Source organism: Glandiceps talaboti, chromosome 7, assembly GCF_964340395.1.
Source record: "Glandiceps talaboti chromosome 7, keGlaTala1.1, whole genome shotgun sequence".
In the NCBI taxonomy this organism is placed as follows: Eukaryota; Metazoa; Hemichordata; class Enteropneusta; family Spengelidae; genus Glandiceps; species Glandiceps talaboti.
The window spans coordinates 10,942,355-10,951,430 of NC_135555.1; positions in this window are offsets into that span (position 1 = coordinate 10,942,355).

Consider the following 9,076-nt stretch of genomic DNA (forward strand, 5'->3'; position numbering starts at 1 on the left):
TTTATTGATTTAATTGGATAAATGAACACTAATTAGAATGTTATGGACGTGATTCATATTAATATGTAAATGAGCAAAGGTAATTGTTTTTTAATGTTGTTTTTTCACTGTAATCATCATCATCATCATCATCATCATCATCATCATCATCATCATCATCATCATCATCATCATCATCCATCATCATCATCATCATCATCATCATCATCATCATCATCATCACTGATGACGACAACAGCTGCAAGAATATCATCATCAACAACAACAACAACAACAACAACAACAACAACAATAATAACAACGGCATAAACAACACCAACATCGTTAATGATGAATAATAACAGCTAAAAACCACAGACATTATCAATACCTTTTCCCCTCTCTTTGAGTTGAAAATTCCAAACAGAGTCTGGTAAACAGGAAAATGGTTGTTGTAAATATTCATTGTCCATTAAAAATGAAAGAAAAATAGTGATCCTTTAAAGTAAAGTAAAGTAAAAGCTGCATTCATTGTTTGTCAGCCAGGTAGTCGTTAAAGGTCGATGTAAGGTTACGTTGTGACTGTATATCGACTGAGTAAGGTCAACAGGTTTTGAACTGCCGTACTTGTAAAAGTCAATAGCATCGACGTGAACAGACTATTACTAGTAGTTTACTACAGATATTACACTAACGCTCTCTATATCTTAGTGAGACCGATTTTTTGTATAATCTAACTTGACACATCTTGACACACCTGAGTCTTTTTTTGAACCGGAATCATTTAGAGAATCGTTATTTCTTTAGATATACTCAGACCACCTGGTCTGCGATATATATCAGAAGTCTATATTTACAAATTCACAAGAATTCACCGTGACTAATCTCTGTATTCGTCCATATTTTTCTGTTTAATCTCAGACTGCTTGAGTGACAGCCTCATGCATACGTCTTTTGCGAAGTCACTGTAACTCCCACAAATAAAGATCAACATTCTACACAAATCAAAGTGGCCATATAGATAAGGATTTGGTATTTATTTTGGATTTTTAATTTATAAATCAATTTTATCATGGCTTCCTACTTGAACAATCAATGTGAAACAACATAGACAAAGTCTGTGTTTGAAACTCAATACATTGCAAAAAAGCTAAAAAATGTACAAAAAAGTTTGATATTGTACGTACAACAACAAAGGTTTTACACATTTAAAGATATTGCAATTTATTGAGTTACAAACAAGTGCTTGGCATATGCTGTTTCGCAATGATTTTTTAAGTAGGAAGTCATAATAAAATTGTTTTGTAAATTAAAAATCCACCCCCCCAAAAAAAACAAAAACAAACAAACCAAACCCTATCCTCATCCATATGCCACTTTACGTTACCTACTGGTAAAAATAAAATCATTGCGAAAATCCAAGTGTTTAGCCCACGAACCTATATAACCCATTCGGTTTATTATTAATTATTTCAGCAAGGTTCACTGATTTCGCTCGAGGTAAAAATCACAAACGTGAATATTCGACTCTGAATTCCGAGATTATCCTTAGTTTTTCATTTTTAACCTCTGAATTATTACCCAGTTAGTAAATACAGTAAGCAGATGAAGAGATCACCTCAAGAAATTGGTTTACAGCCTACGTTGTAAGTCGAGACCTTCCCTTCAGGTAAATGACACAATTGGCATCAGACTCATCCAAGAATTAAGCTAATCTTGAGAAGTAAATGAATAAATAAAGAAAAAATCTGACAAATTTACGTCTGCCAACCATACATGACGTAAGGTAATCTTAAATCTACGAGTCTTGGACGCTCGGTTGTTGGAGGCGTGAATTAATACGAAATCGAAAGAGGCAAAATAATCTAGAACATGTAGGTCATTCACATTTACGGATGAGTTTACATAGGGTACTCATTTTGTGGATCAAATATGAGATGAAACTGAAAGGTTAATTCATATATTATGCTTTAAATCCCTACTGGAAAACCCCCGAAAATTTAATTTATGAGTTAGTACGGTTTTGTTCCAGTAGGGGTTTAATTAACCTTTTTTTATCAACAAGATGTACAAAAATATCAGCAAACTATGTGATGACCAAAGCTAAGGTCAACGAGGGTGGACAAAAGCCATACCAGGGCAATTAAAATGTCATTGTAACACACCTAATCCATTTCCCACGTTGTGATTTGTCAATACATTGTCACGTGGGATTGATATTTTTATGCTATTGAACTCAACATGGCATTACCGGTCAAATATTTTCGTTCTTTGGCTTCGCCCTTGGAAAACAGTCTCTGTTGGGGTGACAAACATAACAGTTCCTAAAGAAAACAGACAGTCACACGATGTTGCCCTCGCGATCAGTCAACTCGTTTATATTGATCTCCACATAGAATTCTGACTTCTTCATTTGATACATGTTCTTTGCCAGTTTCAAACAAGTAAAGTGTTTTCAACACAACCCATGACTTAATAAGATCAAGCAAAATCGCTGATAGTTTCATGCCTTTGTCTTTAATTTCGAATTCTTAAAGTTTGTTCTTGTTCTTTCATTAATATTGGATTATTGTTATGGGATATTATCAGTTCCATATAGCAGGTAAGAGTCTGTGTGTGACGAGATAGCTACTCGAAATCATAATTTTTTCGTGGAAGTTTCTAGTACATATTATTTTTACACTGATTTAATTGGATAAATGTCATTAATATTTCAAAACATCTGCCATATAAGTATTTTTAGCCCTCAACACAAATTCTAATCCTACGTGTAATCTTTTCAAAAAACATCCTCGTGAGAGTCAGTTTCAGAATCTTCAGCTAGCTCGTTCCTGGGGGAATCGGAAAATGCTTCTGGGGGACTGGATTTCATTGTAAAGTTACAACAGTTCATGTCGGTAATCATCCACATCCACATCATCATCCTCAGTTTGAATGCCAACGTCAGAGAGAGAGTAGGAGGGTATTCCTTCCTTTTGGTCACTCTGTTGTTGTCTGGTATATGCAATTTGCCATCTTTTAACTTTATTTGACTTTCACACAGTAACGTATGAGATCTACACTCTGAGAAGCTGAAGGACCATGATGGAGATGCACCCCAAACCTTCCAGTATGTCATTCTTCAGGGAATTTCTCAACCTGGTTTCCACCTTTTTTTGACAACGCTGCTCCCTACCCCCTACTTTCAGACCATGCATTACTAACAAGCAAGGAATGACACACACATCAAGGTTTTGTATTAGCTCAGGATAAAAGCAGTTATACGTATGTCTAATAGATACCGAGAACTGAAATGTCAACTCAGTAGATGTTGTTTGGATCTTGAGTTTGAACATGTGAGGATGCATCCATCATTTTGGGTATCTGGTCTTTTCATGCTTCAAGTTCAATCTTGATTTTTTTTTCATTTAAGTGATCAGTGTTCCCTTCTTCGAACTCTTCTCTTCCTCTTGCAATGCACCTTTGCAGAAGTAGTCTGCAAGAGCTGTCATCTCAGTTTCACCATATTCTTTGCAATTGAGCATGTCGTTTTTATGGGGTGTATGAAGAGGGTTGCTTGAATGAATACTTTCATTGCATTGGATGTTGCTACCCTACATCTTCTGTAGGTCACAAATTTACTTTGTGAGCAAATTGGTAAGACGATTATAGTTTACGATGCGCATATGGTAGTTATCCTAGCGTACTGATGACAGGTAAATGATTTGCACTGAATGGCATCCTTGAATTGAGATGAAACTTTTGTATCCACAATCGTAGTCAGAACGTCCCTAGTGAAGTTGACTGTAGGTTCAATGTGGGAAGAACAGAGCGCGCCTTACTGAATGGCCTGACTTAACTGTGATAGCATATGTTTAAGGATGTACACTAAACATATAAACTTGGAAGTTGACATCTTTAATAGTAAGGACATCTGCAGCATAAGGGTCACTATTTTAGCTGTCTAAGGGTCTGGAGCAGCGCTAGGAAATTATCACTTTGATATAGACCACAGTTCGCTTTGGTGATGCATAAAAAAACTTGAAGACTTATAGAAGAACAATCTCCATGTTTAGGTGTACTCGAACTCATCAGTTGAGTAAGAACATGCCAGGACAAGTTCATGGCATATGCTTTTAACATTCCGGAGGTTTTGGGTACGAAGAGTAAGTTTTGTTACCTATATATATTCGTCTTGCCTACCATTGCATTGGCACCATCTGGGCAAAGCCCTGTCAAGTTGTCTGGTGATAGTTGGTATTGCCCTGACGCATCTACTGTCAGTTAAATGGTAACAGCATTAGCAGAGATAGATTATTGAAGTGCATCTTGGATGAACAAGAACTTGGCGAGTGCTTTACCAACACTCACAAAATACTTGACGAAGGATTTAAGTTGTTCAACAGTTGCAACGTTAATTATTGGCCACTTTTTAAAAATTTATTTAATTTTTATTTAATTGCCAATCCACTCATTATTGGTCACCTCATCAAACAGGAGACCAAATATATGTACCTCTCGTAGTTTTGCCTGAAGTTGCTGTTTGATTGTTTTGCCAATTGCCATAAAAATCTCTTTTCGCGCCAACTGAGTTGTGCTGAAAATACTTCACCTTTTCTCGGCCTGCAAGGTGTAGTAGTTCAATCAATCAATCAATCAATCAATCAATCAATCAATCAATCAATCAATCAATCAATCAATCAATCAATCAATCAATCAATCAATCAATCAATCAATCAATCAATGATTGAATGTAGTTTGCAGCTGGCTACGTCCTGTTGTAATACACGACCAACAAGCTTAAGCAGCTACACATGCATTGTATATAATGATGTCTTCTGACTTACTTCTTCTTTCAAATCTATCTCTTTGAAGAGTTGAAACTCTGCTAAGCAGCTTTGCCTGTTTTAAAACAATGTGTTGTCAAGAAGAAGTGGCATGTTCTTGATTGCTAAAGTAATATTGTCCTGTTTAAAACGGAAGGGAGAGGGGGGGGGTAGGGGGTTAAATTTATGTGACATATAAAAGTTGTCTAGCTTAATTCCTAAAGCATACTTATTAACCACCACTTACTTTTTGGCAGCAGTCGAAGCTGTTATTATAGTATATAATCTCTTAGGTGACAGTATACTCACTCATTGAAACCTTGTCACAGACTGTTTTCATATATAACGCCAGAAACAACTTTTAAATACCATCGACATTAAAATAACAAGGAATCCATTTAATAATTTATCTTATGTGTTTTTGTAAACGACTTGGGATTTATTAAAAAGCTTAAGAAAAACAGCTTATGCATTCAACTTTAAAGAATAATATTGCGTAATGAAGGAATGGCCTCTTTACCCCTAGTCTTCACTGATAAAACTTCATACTACAATCTAATAATTTAAAAAGAAAACTATTCTGATTTTCTTTTCAAAAATATCTCAAACGCTTACGTCAGAATAACTAAGCACTTAGTCTCTAGGCGAATTGCGTGCAAGCTTGGGGAAGTATATAGTTGATGTAATGAATCATGCATATCAGATGCAATCTATATAAACTTCCTTTTCAAACAAGAGAAAATCAATTGATTTCTTTAAGCTGAGAGGCAAACTGAAATAAATAAATTAACAAATTACGCCTGTATTACAATAGTGTGGCCATTCACTGAAAAGTCAGCTAATCGAGGGGTGTGTCTACGATCTGAAATTTGATCGTCATAAATGTCAGGAAAAAACACATTTTAGAACAGTTCATTTACATAACCTTATATTAACTTATCCTAAGTACATTTATATTAAATATTTTTTATATATAACAAAATCCTTGAATCTTATTTTTTTTTCAAAGCATGGATTATGACTATTCATTTTCTCTTGGATGGAAGCGGATTACAAATCGTCCATCTCCAGAGAGACCGCGCAATTAGTATTTAAATTACAGAGATGTTTTCATCCAACGAACTTAGAGATATCGTGAAACCTATAGTGACCTGGTACTCTATATCAGTATTTAATTATCATAAATACATAGTATCATTTATCACAAGGTGACATCTTTGACACAAACAAATTCCAGGCGATAAACGGTAATCATTTTGGAATTCCTTTTAGCTCACAAGTATCACGGCAACATGGAGAATTCGATTCAGAGTAAAATGCCAAAAATAAGCACAGTGTTATCGAGTGTGGCATGACAGTTATAAACGTTTATTCTGTTCAGCTTACAGTATAATAATATACAGTCTATCTCATTCAACTTCTGAAAGCTATAGCTGTGTACATCAATTTCTTACAAGTTTAACATTTTAAAGCTGCAGCAGAGCGTAGAGAAAATCATTGTATTACACAGCCTACTCTGCACGCGATTGACATCATTTCAAGTCGAGCACGAAACAAATTTCTTGATTGAAGCAAGAGAAGTTTAACGGAAGTCAGGAGGGTGAGGTGGGGACAGGGACTTTCTTATAATTACATGATGGGGAAGTTATTCTTGTATAAACCATGCAAGTTGATAACATCACCAATATATGTACTGAATTGTCGTAATCATCCTTTAAATGATACAATACTTAATACAGCGGACCTCCTTAAAGGGGCGCACTTTAAGTTTAAGTGGTATATGTAGTATTCTACTTACTGAACGTAATCGCCACTTGTTATTGGGCAGAACTCAAACCTCAAAGGTATGCTCCATAAACATTTGATGACATATACATATTAAAAATATCGAATAAAGAACCCCAATTGTCATGATCATGCTATCAAATGTGCTAAAAACACAAAAGGAAAATTTGTAATCCCATCAAAATTTAACTAAATTATTAAAATTTTAAGGATTTTTTATTTCAAGCGAGTAAAAACAAAAAACTAAGCAGTTTATGCCGCTTCAATGATTATGTGCATTTTAATTTCAAAGTATGTTAGCTGGTCTTCATTGTCAAGTATTGCAAAAATGATGAATTGATAATTCTATATTATTTGTTTTTATATTTTTTTCTTAATCTGCATGTAGCCATATTTATCATATTTTCCTTTTTATAGGCTACAATGAAATATGTTATATTAATCGTACCATTTATCAACGTCATGTAGCTTCTATCATCAATCTATGTCATAGAAAGGTGAAGTGCTGCTGACCTCAAAACATTTTCAGGAGGTCAAGTTATCTTTGCAGTAATTTGTAAAAGTTGTAAAGTGTGATACATAATACATTGATGGACTTTGTTTACAAGAACTGACAGCTTCAATCAATTTGTTTAGTTTGTAAATGTAAAACCTGTCTGTCTGTCTGTCTGTCTGTCTGTCTGTCTGTCCATGTATGTATGTATGTATGTATGTATGTATGTATGTATGTATGTATGTATGTATGTATGTATGTATGTATGTATGTATGTATGCATGCATATATGTCTCCGTCCCTCCCTCTGGCTCGGTCTGTGTCTGTTTCACCGTTTGTCTGTCTGTCTGTCTGTCTGTCTGTCTGTCTGTCTGTCTGTCTGTCTGTCTGTCTGTCTGTCTGTCTGTCTGTCTGTCTGTCTGTCTGTCTGTCTCTGTCTCTCTCTCTCTCTCTCATTTGCGTCTGGTGTTTTATGGCAAGGGTTCAACAGTCATATATACATATATATATATATATAATATGTATGTATATATATATGTATATGTATATATATGTATGTATATATATATTTCAAGGCCAAGAAGACTATCTGTATATAAGGTTTCAAGCTGTTAAAATCATGTCACCTTTTTTATTTATATTGTTGCACAAATGTTGATTTTCAGTATATGTATAAATAAATAACGTTGATGCAGTTGAAGTCAAAACCTGTGTTCATTTCCCTGGATAATGTCATCGAATTACAAGGATCTCATGCTGTGACATTGGTCCGCATATAAATAGACTCATTAGCATTCAACCCTGTACCGGTTAAGTGTCAATAAACAATATCAATTCACACAACATCACCATCTGATACCACAGATGGCACAGGTCTTTTGTTAATGTGTTTGTTAGTTATTTCCTCATTTAATACTGAAAATGTCACCTCGAATTTTTGTTTTCTAAAAATATATATTTCCCTGAATGATTAATTGATTGGGCACTCATTCAATCGATTAATTGATTATTTCAGTATTCGATTTAGTATTAAAGCGACGCTGATTTGAAATTATTTTTTACTGTTAAGGGTATTTTGGAAATTATTGCGTGCCGATGCCCATGGAACATCTGCAAAGATCAGGACTTAAACACGAGAGCAATTGGTTCGATCACGAATATTGTGACGTGTTTAGAATGTATTAGATTGAAGGAGAGTAAAGCCGTGACATTAATTTAGTTGGCTGTCTTCTGTTAATCCGCCTTTTAGATGTAGGTTGTTCTACTCGATCTTGATCCAACCATGTCATACATAATTCACGACTCATGCCAAATCAGCATTCCAAGGAGACAACACTGTGATCTCAGTTGCAATTCTTACGTGCAGGATACTGCACTGATGAGGCCTGCAAGCAACACGCTTTCTAGTCGAGCTAAGAATAGTTTTCCCCCTGGGTGTACATGTGTTTTCCGATCTTTAAAAAAAAACAAAAAAACCAATAAAACACCATTTTTACTGCATTAGCAAAATTACAGTATCCTCGATAAAATTCTAAAAAGGAGATGCGAAAGATGAACTTATAGTTTACAAAAATAATTCATGAAAAATACGTATTTTAAAAATATTTCAAGGCCAAATCGTTAAATCGTAAATAGTAATATATTCGCTTCATCTATTTTCCTAAATAAAGCGATCACTCGAGACATAAATTTATCATGAAATGATGATTAAAATGAGAGACCGCCAATGAAGGCTTGCTTGTTTATCATCAACACGTAGTCATCGGACAACTTGCGGTTAGGATCAAATCATCTACATGTGAGGCAAGCGATAGATACATTTTTTATGCCAGGTTACAAGCCGTTAAGTTTTTGACAAAAAAATCTCCGCCTCCAGTGACATGTGTATGTAATATTTTTAAATCCTTATATTAGACTAACTGCTTAAACTCAATATGAATATTTTGTCAGGAACTTCGTTCATTTGCATGAATAAGCGCAAGAAGTCGACGAGCTTCGACTCCCGAGGGGAAAA